The sequence below is a fragment of the Leopardus geoffroyi genome, chromosome C1, assembly GCF_018350155.1.
Source record: "Leopardus geoffroyi isolate Oge1 chromosome C1, O.geoffroyi_Oge1_pat1.0, whole genome shotgun sequence".
Taxonomy (NCBI): domain Eukaryota; kingdom Metazoa; phylum Chordata; class Mammalia; order Carnivora; family Felidae; genus Leopardus; species Leopardus geoffroyi.
In genome coordinates this window covers 104,613,574-104,626,541 of record NC_059328.1, presented here as the reverse complement: position 1 = coordinate 104,626,541, position 12,968 = coordinate 104,613,574, and the positions used below count along the sequence as shown (strand labels likewise).

General features: G+C 46.5%; 1 non-coding gene across 1 annotated transcript; it reads right to left on the bottom strand.

The window, feature by feature from the left end:
* Positions 1-361: 361 nt before the first annotated feature.
* On the bottom strand, positions 362-434 carry TRNAV-CAC. Its single transcript has one exon. It is a non-coding gene; the product is annotated as a tRNA-Val (tRNA).
* Positions 435-12,968: the final 12,534 nt, after the last annotated feature.

Here is a 12,968-nt window from a genome sequence, read left to right as displayed (position 1 = left end):
GCAAATAAATACACCTGTGGCGCAAGTGTGCCGCCCAGGGAAGAACGTGCTGCTTTTCAGAGCCACCGTAGCTGTGAGCCCGTCGGGCAGACGGAGGCGCCAGATGAGCAGGTCAGCGGATGCGTGGAAGTAGAGGTAACCTGAAGTGGGCCTCGTCCTGCGTGCCCTTGTGGGAGTGACTAAGTGGGTGTGGCCCGCTCTCCAAGGTGACTGGGAGCAGACACACAGCGGCCAGGCCTGGTGGTCGAGTGCTGAGAAGGCTTTCAGGTGGCGGTGGGACTCCGGCCCTGGTTCTTTTTGCGTTTTAAAGGACAATAGATGGGGGGGTTGGGGGGGGGGGCGGGTAGTGGTAAAAGGAAGCTGTTTCCGCCCGGTTTCGAACCGGGGACCTTTCGCGTGTGAGGCGAACGTGATAACCACTACACTACGGAAACGAGCCAGGCGGCCGGGTCTCCGGCTCTAACCCCCAAAAGCAGCATTTCGGCCACAACTATCGGGCCCGCCGACTTCGCTCGAACCGCCCAAGGCCCTGGAAACAGCCGCGCCCCTGCGAGCGAGGAGCCCGCGCCCCCCAAGCGGCCCCGGCAAAGGACCCCGCGCCGCCCCGCCCCCCGCCCCCGAGGACGGGACCCTAGCGCCCTCAGCAGCCTGGCCTCGGGAATGGCACCGAACGCAGGGTGTCCGCCTCTAGGACGAGGGGCCCCGGGCAGACGTCGGGTTCGCGCTCTTCCTCCGCCAGCCCGTTGGCTCTGCGCCGCCCCGCGGCCCTCCCGGCAGAGCGGAGTCTCTTTGGTGTCCTCTGGGCGAAGGGGGTCCCTCGGGCTCCTGCCTGCGCTGCTTTAAAGCCACTGACAGGAGGTCCGCGGCCAACACGCTCCAGTGAAATCTAGGTCACGGACCAGAGGGATGAAAAGGAAGAGCCAGAAACCGAGTTGAGTGGCACCGAGCGGAAGAGTGGCAGAGCCACGACTGGGGAGGGAAGGTCTCTTCCTACCTGGCGTTTTGAGTGATTCTTGGGTGGGCTGCCTTGGAGTCTCCCGAATGGGCTGGTGGTGAGACTCGGTGTGACCACAGCCACTTTCAGGGGGGCCTTCAGCATTGGGAACAAAGTGAAGACGAAAAGCCTAGAAAAAGAGGTATTTTTAAAGCGGTTTCCTCTCTCCCTCCCGCATTGGAGTGTGTACGGTATTACTGCGTGACCTTGATTGCACTGTAATTTAGCACAACGACTTTCCTAATATTTGGCAGTTTCTCATACAGTGAAAAACCTGACCTGCCCCGTTACCTAGGAATATTGCTATTCACTCCCCCAGAAAAATGAATGCCAACATCCAAAGAGCCTTCTACACCAACGTTCGTGCAACATCATTCATACTAGGCAAAACCGGATACAACCCAAATGCCCGTCAACAGAGGTGATACACAAACCCTTGTATATGTTTAGAATGGATTAAGTACTCTGTAGTAAAAACATCCAAACTATGGTTTAGGCGGTAACACGGATAAGCCCCTCGCATAGTTATATGTACCTATCTGATACTCCTGGGTGATTCCATTTCCAGGAAGTATTAGCAGAGAGAAGTGGTTCCCTCTTTGAAATAATTTGCCGGGAAACTTCCCGGGTTGATGGATATGTTGCATATATTAGTCTGGCTGTTAGTACAAGCATTTACACGTTTATCACATTATTGCACTGTATACTTGGAATATCTTAACTCCACTTACCCTCCTCATTTTTGAGTTATTGGCATTAATTTTATTTCAAAATACATTTTATCTATTTTATTTATTTTTGACAGAGACAGTGACAGTGCGTGAGCAGGGGAGGGGCAGAGACATGGAAACACAGAATCCGAGGCAGGCTCCAGGCTCTGAGGTGTCAGCACAGAGCCCAACGCGGGGCTCAAACTCGTGAACTATGGCATCATGACCAGAGACAAAGTGGGACACTTGACCAACTGAGCCACCCAGGGGCCCCTCAACATACATTTTAAAAACATAGGCATTATTACCATTGCTCAGAGAGTCATATTTATTTGACATAGCCACATATTTTACCTATTCATTGCCCTTCCTCCCTCCCTTCCTTCCTTCCTTCCTTCCTTCCTTCCTTCTGCACAGTTCCCCTGTGACCTGTGCAGTTACTTCTGCCTGAAGAGTTACCTTTTGCACTTTGCAGTTCTTTTTCGTTAGCTTATGTGGAAAGGTCTTCACTTCACTCACCCTTGAAAGATACTGGGTCGGGGGCAGCACGTGGTGGCTGGAAATCATACTGAGGTCCTTCGTACTGAGGGTCCTCTCATACTGAGACCTTCATTGAGGTCTTCTTTTTCATGTTTTTGCTGAGATTTCAGCTCCCAATCTTTGGACGATGTCATAGGAGTGTCCCCTCCTCCCCACACCCCAATCTGGGTGCTGCTGTGATTGTTTTCAGCTGCCCTTGGTTGTTCAGCAGTTTAGGGGTGTGACCTTCTTGTCCTTACCTGGCTTGCAGGGCACCAAACTTCTTGCACATGTGGTTGGAGAGACCATCATGATTTTTCTTTGATTCTCCATGATATAGTTTCTGCCCCACTTTCTGGTCCTCCAACCCCTGAGACTTTAATTACACACGTGTTAGGACTTCATGACCTGGCTCATTATCTTTGTTACGCTCTTAATATTTCTTCCTTTTGGCTCTGTATGCTTCAGTCTGCAGAGTTTCTTTCTACTTACAAATTTCGAGGTTCACACTCTCTCTACCATTGAGTCCAAGCTGCAGTTAAACTGACCTGCTGACTTTTTTAAAATGCCAACTATTACATATGTTTAATTTTCATGTGATTTTAAAACTAGGTTCTATTTCTCTGATGAAATATTTTATCTTGTCATCTGTTTTCTTTTTTTTTTTTTAATTTTTTTTTTTCGACGTTTATTTATTTTTGGGACAGAGAGAGACAGAGCATGAACGGGGGAGGGGCAGAGAGAGAGGGAGGCACAGAATCGGAAACAGGCTCCAGGCTCTGAGCCATCAGCCCAGAGCCCAATGCGGGGCTCGAACTCACGGACCGCGAGATCGTGACCTGGCTGAAGTCGGACGCTTAACCGACTACGCCACCCAGGCGCCCCATTGTCATCTGTTTTCTGAACAGCTGAATCATACCCTTTATCTTCTTTTTTTTTAACTTTTAAGTAATATATTTTTTCAAGTTTCAATTTATTTATTTTGAGGGAGAGAGGGTGAGACAGAACAAGCTTGGGGCAGAGGAAGAGGAAGAGGGAGAGAATCCCAAGCAGGTTCTGCCCCATAGATCTCACCAACCTTAAGATCATGGCCTGAGCCTGAGCCAAAATGAAGGCAGATGCTTAACCGATCGAGCTACCCAAGTGCCCCTGATTTTTAAGTAATTTAAAGAAATTTATTCAAGTGACCTGTACACCCAACGTGGGGCTCAAACTCACAACCCAGAGATCAAGAGTCACGTGCTCTACCCACTGAGCCAGCCAGGCTCCCCTAAAACCTACTGCTTTGAGTTCTTATCTGAGAACTCAAGATCTCAAGAGGCAATTTCTACGGTTTGCCTTCTTTCTCTTGCTTCTCTTCCTTTACAATCCTAGAATATTGTGATTGAATGATGAACCCGTGGTGTGAAGGACAGCCAGGTTGGAGATGTTGTTTCTCTGAAGATCTTTCACCTTCTCCCCCAGCAGGCAGCAGAGGGGCGCATCACCTCTAATCCTTGACGAAGCTGATTTGCAGCTGGTTCGCCCTCAGGGAAAGCCTCAATCTACAGCTAGTTTGCTCACACTGCTGTGCTGCAGACGTCCAGGGCTCCCACCTGCGACCTTGGTATGTTTCCTTGGGCCCCTCCTCTTCCATGAATCCTGAGCTTCAGTTTTTATCCCCTAAGCACCACGGTAGTGCTGCAAATTCCACTCTCTTTCAGCCACACTCTGCTGGCCTTCCAAGCCCCTTGGATGCACATAGCTTAATTTGCAAATGTATTGTGGGGAACTTCTGTACCAAGCACCCAGCTCACTTAACCCATTCCAGGATCTTGGCTGCTCAAGTCTGAATCCTTGGACAGTTCCATATGTCCTTCCTCTTCCCCCCCCCCCACCCCCTGGCCCCCCAACTTCTCTGTCCAGACCTATGAGATCACTTAACATGTTGTTTTCTCTGACTCTTAGTAGCTTCCCTCTCTCCAGTTTCTCAGTCTCCTGTTCCTGCCAAGAACTGGCAAATGCCCTGAGGGGATAACGCAGAAAATTATTCTCATTCCATTGAGTTTCTCTTCTCTCTCATCTCTCCCCTTGAGCTGAAAGACTGGTGGGTCCTATCTGCATTGATAGTTCTCCAAATCTTCAAGCAGAATTCCTTCCATTCAAACTTCATTCATTTCTTTTCAGGGCGAATGCTGTTCTGCTACAAATACTCCATCATCACTGAAAGGTGAAATCTACAATTTCCAGATAAATCACATTTTCTTCCTCCTTTTTTTCTTAAAATAAGGTGGGGGGGGGGGTCACTGGTGCATAGCTGAAGTTTTCTTATAATACTCCGGGGTAAGTCTGACTGGATATCAAAAGCTCTTGCTAGAAGCACGGGCAAAAGATTGTCTACCTGGAGCTGAACACTCATCACGCCTGTCCAAGGTCCGAGAATTTGATCAAGTTGGATCCAGTTCCCTGCTGCACTGTACTGTCAGTTAACTCACCATGGAAATTATCAAGCGACCAGTTTTCCAGGTGCTGGTCACTGATAGAGGCGGAGAGCCCATGGGAACCATTTAACACTCCTCATTCATTCTGGGGAATGCTGAAAGTCAGCAGTGGTGCAGTCAGAAGTGAAAACAGAAGTCTTAGTTACAATGATACTGGCAGTTTTCTCCAAGCAAGCGTCACCGTGTGAGCAGCACGCAGTTCCTGGGTGCTGTACCGAGCATAACCTATCTAGTCCCCATAACAACCCCGAGACGGTGTAGGTTATCAGCACCCCTGCTTGCAGGTGAGGACACTCAGGCACTGAAAGGCTGGTCTGACTTTCCAAGGGGCCCAGCCCTGTGACGGGGAGGGCCAGCACTCAGGGCCAGGCAGTTTGCCTCCAGAGCCCTCATGTTTGGCCAGCCTGCCAGCACACACTGAGAAGCCTTCACCAAGATTTGCCATCCCCTCCTGGCTCAGCCTCCCTGATGTTGAAAAGAAAGAGAAGGTTAAAAGTAAGGCCTACTTAACACTGGCAACTAATGGACGGAATGAAGAAGAGAAAGAACAAAACGATTTAGTCCTCCCCAGAAACAGACTCCATGGCTCCCGGGATGATGCAATCACATCTCCCAACCGAAGTATTTACTAAATCTTGACTCTTGTTAATGGTCTGAACAAGGAAGTTCCCTAGAGAGGCTCCCCCAAACAAACAAAAACAAAAACAAAAACAAAAGAAAACAAATCCCGTCAAGTGTGCCTTTCATGTTCAAAGTGTGGAGCAGACAGCTGAGGCCCTCCCACCTACTTAATGCCTCAGGGCAAGAGGGAGTGCACCTGCAGTGACAAGGGGGACAGAGGAGATCGCATAAAAATGGGACAAAAATCATGCTTCTCAAAGCTCATTAAGGAACACAGCACTTTCATAGTTGGCCACAGCCATGTACCTTTATCACCGATTACCGAAGAGTTTCCATACTTTGATTTACAGCTTCTACTTAGTAAATTTCTTTTTAGACTCAATTGTATATCAGTGTCATAATGGAAACACCACTAGGAATAGCCACAGGCAGGATGTAACCAGAACACAAAAGGAGATAGTAGTGTTGTGACAGTCAATGAGGGAGGTAATGAGCGGAGCCCAGGAGCCTCCCTCCATAAGCCTTCCCTTGAGGCATGGGCGCAGGCAGCCTTCAGAGGAGCCCAGAGCCACGCTGGGGCTGGGTGATCAGTGCATGAAAACCCTGGCCAACCAGGACGTGGAATGGTTCTTCATTACCAGCCAAGGGAAAACCCGACAGTCCTCCTCTCGATGATCACAGCTCAGGGGAAGCGGAGACATCAGTACACACACACAGGAGCTGCTGGTGCTAGGGACGGACGAGGTGGACTAAAATGAATCTAATGCTGAGCGAGATTTCAGGGCCTTGAAAGAGAAAAGTCTTATGTGTAAGGGGTTCAGGAAGATTGCAGTGTGGGCAAGGTAATGAAGAAGGGCACATTGATAGGTTGGGAAATAAACTGGGACTGTGATTTGGTACTGCTCCCGTGGAAGGCAAGTTTGCAGGACTTCCCCAAATTAGCAGCATATGAACACTATACTACAGTCATTGCACTTCCAGTTCTGTACGCTGTAGAAATACCTGCACAAGTGGCCAAAAATATGTGTACAGGAATTCGTAATCATAAAACCATAAAACCAACTCAATTTCAAAAGCAATATGGAAGAGGTTAAATAAGTATCACACATACTGTGGAAGAAATGCCTCTGTCAAACAAATGCAGAGGACAATGATGATGAGGATCCACTGATCACAACATTATTGATAGAGCAATGCCCAAATCCAGGCACTCCCTGGGGACGGGACACCACGGTTGGCCTCCTACTCCCCATGAAAAAGAACTGAGGCACATCAACACCAAAGGCTGGCAAAGATGGGGGAACAACAGGAGCTCTCACTTACTGCTTGGTGAGAACGCAAAATGGTACAGCCACCGTGGAAGGCAGTCTGGCAATTTCTCACAAAACTAAAAATGTTCTTAATATAGCAGCCAGCGTCCGGGCTCCCTGTTAGCCAGACAAGTTGAAAAGTTATGCCCACACAGAAACCCGCACACGGATGCCAAGGCAGCTGTACTCACAATTGCCAAAACTTAGAAGCAACCAAGATGTCCCTTACAGGTGGAGGGATAAAGGAACTGTGAGACACACACACACACACACACACACACACACACACAATGAAGTAGTATTTCAGCACTAAAAGGAAATGAGCTGCCAATCCACCAAAGGACATCGAGGAATCTTAAGTGCCTATTAGTAAGTGAAACAAGCCGATCTGAAAAGGCTACATACTGTGTGATTCCAACTACACACCCTTCTGGAAAGGGCAAAACTATGGAAATAGGAAAAGAATTTGTGGTTGCCAGAAAGGGGCGCAGAGGATATTTGGGCTAGTGAAACTACTTTGTGTGATACTTATAACGGTGGACACATTTCCGGATACTTTTGTCCAAACCCACCCTGCAAGAGTGAACCCTAATGTAAACTATGGACTTTGGATAGATTCCTGAGTTGTCACAAAGGCACAAAGGCACTGCAGTGGGGGGTGTTGACAACCAGGCAGGCTATTTGTGGGGGGGGTGAGGGCAGGAAGGGTGTGGGCAATCTCTGTCCCTTCCCCTCAGCTTTGCTGTGAACCTAAAATGCTTTAAAAAATGAACAATTAGCATTTTTTTCAAAAAAACGTCAGCTCCCTAGACCAATTTTCCCAAAGCAAGCAGCTTGAACAATGAAGGCAATCATGTTTAGAAATTAAAAAAAGAAAAAAGATGGGAGTCACAAAAAGTTTCACTTACTCATCCAGTCTTTCAGGGCGGACTACAGACTTTTACCACACTAGGTAGAACCCGGGTTCTTCTATCTGTTTGAGAAGTTGGCGTTGTAGAGGTATAAAGCTCATAGGCCAGCAGATACCGTCAGAGAATGAGGTTGGGGAGGTGGGGTCGCTCTGAACGGTTAGGTGCTGTGAAGTGGCTAGGACCCAGAATCCAGTAATGTTGTGTACTTTATGTGAGGAAATGTGCAGGTGCAAAACCGCAGGTAACAGGGGAATTGAGGTAAACGTGAAGCAGCCTGTCCCTGGGTGGGCTCAAACCACCAACCTTTCAGTTAACTGCTGAACACACTAACCAATTGCACCACTGAGACTTTACTGGGTGGCTTTTTTGATTTCATTGTGTTGGCACTTCCACCCAGGATGTACGGTTGCCAGTCCTGTAGGAAAACTGCAAATTTCAAAGCTTCAAAAAATAGATTAGAGAGATAAATGGTGTTGTTTATCCCATTTGAAACTGGTATGTCGGGTGATTATGAAACTAAAAGCACAGAACGGCTTTGCCACAAATTGCCCCTTACCTGTTCATTGCCAGTGCCTTCAGAGAGATCGCGGGCTCTGATACCCTGGACCTGAGCCACATAGGGTCCTTAGGAAGCTCAAGGCCTGGTGGGCTCCCATGATGGCTCTTTCTGTCACTCTGCCCTCACCCAGTGAGAGAGTTTGCCCACCCTTCCAAGAGGCCTCTGTGTAGATGTGTTGCTTTGGTTCCTATGTGTAGCACGGGAGCTCCAGGGGCAGGGGTCGTTCTGAAGGTCCGTCTTGTTGCCCCTCCCTGAGAACAGAGTCTGACACTCACCAGAGTCTGATACCAGGAAGTTCTGTTAAGACTTGTTGAATACATTGTTGTCTGTAGCTTTTAGCCCCATGAAGAACCCCGAGAATGGAAATGAAAAGTTTTTCAAAGCCCAAAGTTCTTTGTAAAAAGCTTTTATCCAGGTTAACTCCTCAGCCTCCCCAGCAGCAGGCAACAGGAAAGGCCTACAGTGGACCCTCTGCCCAGGAGGCCCCTGCCCCCTTTAGGAGAGTTGTGTCCGCATTGTGGTAGGTGGTGTGGACCCGGAGGGTGGGGCAAATCAGTGGGGGGTGGGGAGGGGGGAAGGGGGTGTTTGGAAAAGGGCAGTGAGACCTCCTAGGAGGTCTTGTGGACAGAAGCCGGATCCAGAGAGGTGGGAATTGTTTTTGTTATATAACAGAATAGGGAAGGAGGGTCTGAGCTGGTGTGGGAGAGAAAGGAGGGAGGAGGGGGTGGGGGAGAGAGACCCAGAGGGAGGAAGAGATGGGGAGGGGATGAAAGAATTTATACTTACATCCCTCCCTCACTTGCCCTCTCCTTCTCCCTTTTCTTCCCATCCCAACAGCTGAGGAATCCTGATGTAGGGAAATTTAAGAAGACCCAACTAATGTATGCTCAAGAGGGCAAGCTCTATGTTGTAAAGATGGTTTGCCCTGGAGGGTGGGGGGTGGGTGACATAGATAAAAGGGATTAAGAACGCTCCTGTCATGATGAGCACTGAGTAACATATAGAAATGTTGAATCATTATACTGTACACGTGAAACTAATATAAGACTAATTAATATATATTTCAATTAAAAAAAAAGAAACAATGGTTCTGCCCTTGTGTGGCTTTGGCTAAACACACTTCAAGTGTCTCCCTTCTTTGTTCTATAAAATGGGACTAATTAAGAGCATTTTACTTCATTCTATTATCAGATGTGTTTTGACTTAGTTACTATTGGATCAGTCATGTTAAAAGCAGAATCATGAATATTACTGTCATTATCCTCCTAATCTTTTGACAGCCACTATCCTTATTTATTTCACAAATATGTTTTGCTCCTAGAAATTACTGTAAATGGGATCACAGGGTATGTATGCTTATGTCTACTTGCTTCTCTCTATGTAATGTCTTTGAATTTTATCCATTTCATTGAGTAGATCAGCTTTTCATTCCTTTTTATTGCTGAGAAGGATTCTCAGCATAATTGCATAAATATTTCACAATTTCTTTACCATTCTCCTGATGATGGATATTTGGGTTGTTTCCAATTTGAGCTGTTACGAATAAAGCTGCTATTAACATTCTCATTACAAGTGGGTTTTTTTCTTTTTTTTTTAATTTATTCACTTTTTGAGAGAGAGAGAGAGACAGTATGAGCAGGGGAAGGACAGAGAGAGAGGGAGCCACATAATCCGAAGCAGGCTCCAGGCTCTGAGGGGTCAGCACAGAGCCCAACTCAGGGCTCAAACTCACAAACAGTGAGATCATGACCTGAGCCAAAGTTGGTCGCTTAACCAACTGAGCCACCCAGGCACCCCCAAGTGTTTTTGTAGACACTTTTCCACCCCATTTCTTTTGGATAAATACCTAAGGGAGGATTTGATGGAACGAAAGAGGGAGAGGTGTATGTTTAATTTCATAAGAAACTGACAAAATGTTTCCCAAAGTGGTTGCACCATTATAGTCATGCCAACAATGTATGAGAGTTCTGGTTGTTGACAAAAATTCCTTGACAGAACTGTCAGGGTCCTCTAAACTCTCTTCTCAAGCGGGCCCTGACCTTCAGCCTTCGGAGTTTGTCTTTGCATTGTCCAATTTTAGCAAGAATCCTGCTAAGTCATTTTAACCAGAACCCCCTCCATGACATCTGGTCAGGTTCCTTGTCCTCCGTCCCGGGGTGATGCCTGATGACTTTGGCAGGCCTTCAGCAAGAGCCCCTTGGGCTGGTTTAGCCAGAATCTCCCCCCCTTACCCCTGAGGTTTCCTCTTAGTAAATTTTCACTCATTAACCCTCTCTCTGGTCCTGCTCTGGACTATACGTTCCCACTCTCCCTTGTTGTATTCAGAGCTGAGCTTGGTCTCTCCTACTACAAAACCCCATTTTAGTAGTCCTCCTTAATAAAGCCTGCCCTACTGTTCTTTAACACAAGTCATGTATGATTTTTTATTTTGTTTATTCTACTGAGTGTAATAAAATTTCAATGTGGTTTTAATTTCCATTTTCTTAGTTTAGGGGCACCTGGGTGGCTCAGTCAGTTAAGTGTCTGACTTTGGCTCAGGTGATGATCTCATGGTTTGGGAGTTCAGGCCTTGCATCGGGCTCTGTGCTGACAGTTCAGAGCCTGGAGCCTGCTTTGATTCTGTCTCCTTCCCTGTCTGCCCCTCCCCTGCTCTTTTTCTGTCTCTCAAAAATAAATAAACGTTAAAAATTTGAAGAAAAAAAAGTTTGCTTAGAAGAGTTTATGGTAAGTCTTAAAGTCAGGTAGTGTAAGTTTGCCAGTTTTGTACTTTTTTTTTTACACAGCTCAATAAAATTTGAAATATGCATATATATACACACATCTATATGTACATATATGCATATTTCAAATTTTATTTATATATGTACATATGTGTGTGTGTGTATATATATATATATATATAAATATATATATATATATATATATATAAAATCATCACACAGATCAAAGAATGCTTTACTCTGCTCCTCTCACTTCAATATTGTATCTGTGTCCTTACATGTACTGGTTGATCATATGGCTAAAGATACTCTTTTGTATTCTCTGAAGAGAATAAATCTTCAGTCGTCTGCAAAGATAATGGAGAGACCCAATGTCTACAAAATTTAGCATTTCCTCTAGATTGTTTCTTGAAATAGAAGTTCATTTTCAAGGCCTTTAAATTACTTCTGATCATGGGGGCCTGGGTGACTAAGTCATTGAGTGTCTGGCTCTTGGTTTCGGCTCAGGTCACAATCTCATGGTTTGTGAGTTTGAGCTCCAAGTTGGGTTCTGTGGGGACCGTGCAGAGTCTGCTTGGAATTCTCTTTCCCTCTTTCTTTGCCCCTGCCCTGCTCCTGCTCTCTCTCGTGCGCACTGTCTCTCACAGTAAATAAAAACTTATATCATTTCTGATCATGAAAAATAATGTGTAAGTTTTCTGCTTCATTCTAGGGACAGTCTGTTTTTATTTTCTTATTTGAGAGAGCACACTCCTGTGACCTGGGGACAGGGGCAGTGGGAGAGAGAAACTCAAGCAGGCTCCATCCTTAGTGCAGAAGCTGATCCCACAACCCCTGGGATTAGGACCTGAGTCCAAACCAAGCATCTAACACTCATCAGCCCAGTCCGCCCCCCAAGTGAGCCACCCAGGTGTGCTTGAGGAGAAAGAATCTTATGGGGGAGTCCCATTTGCTAGGCCGACTGTCAAACATGAGCAAATTGGCAACTCCAGGATAGCTTTTTTTTTTTTCTTTTTGGCATATGAAAGAAGATAGGGGAGAGGCTTAGATACTGTATGGGAGATACAATATGGGGAAGGATAGGCTGGAACCAGTAAACTGATTTTAGGGTTTGGCCGTGGATGTCAGATTTGGGATAAAAAGAGGTTATGAATAAGACAGGAAAAACTTTAATAGAGAAACATCAGAATTTAAAGGCTTTGATGCTTTATCATTGATTCTTCTTTGCCATCTGTGTAAAAATAGCAAAAGGTGTACTCAATGTACTAGATCTATACATATCTCTAGATCTTTGAATGTTTATTTTGAGAGAGAGATGGAGAGAGAAGCCCAAGCAGGTCTGCACTGATGCGGGGCTCAGACCCCCAGAACCATGAGATCATGACCTGCATGGAAACCAAAGGTCTTAACACTTAACCAACTGAGCCACCCAGACGCACAGATATTTTTCGCATGCATATTTAAATAAGTTCCTCAATTCATTGAAAGTAAGATAGGCCCAAGTAGGAGTCAAACCTACCTGGCTGAAGTGCCTCTAGGTGTGTGACATTCTCAACTGTAGTTGCTGTGGCCTCTCCTAATGGGATGGAGGCCCTTAAACGTGGGGCGACCCAACGTAGGGGGGGAGGGGGTCAGTGTTGTTGGCAGTGAAAGCATTCACATGCGGCAAAACAAAACAGAAGTTTATTGAATACACCGCAAGGGAGCTACAGATAGATCAGCAAAGCAGACTGTCTGCAATGAGGCAGTGGGTGGGAGCTGTATTTAAAGGGGGAAGGTGAGGAGTTTGCGAACGTATGGCATTTTCCCTTTTTTGGGAACTGTGCCTGGTTTTAAGTAGCCTATTGGTTAGTTAGGGCCTATGGGTATTTTGAGATGGGTTGCCTGGTGGGCCTGACTGTATTCAGCCAGAGAGTCCCTGTGGGCCCTTTCTACATTCCACTGCTCACGCCTGTTGTCTAAAAGCGGCCTCTAACAATTGCTTTTGCTAGTTTTCCCCACACCTGAAAGTCCTCATCCAAAACTCATCAGACACTGCTTCCTTCGCCAAAAGATTTTAAAGTAATCTTAAAGTACGTGCTTTAAAAATAAACCTGCCAGGTGCATCCTTGGAATCCACAAGAAACCCAGGGACAGACGTTCAA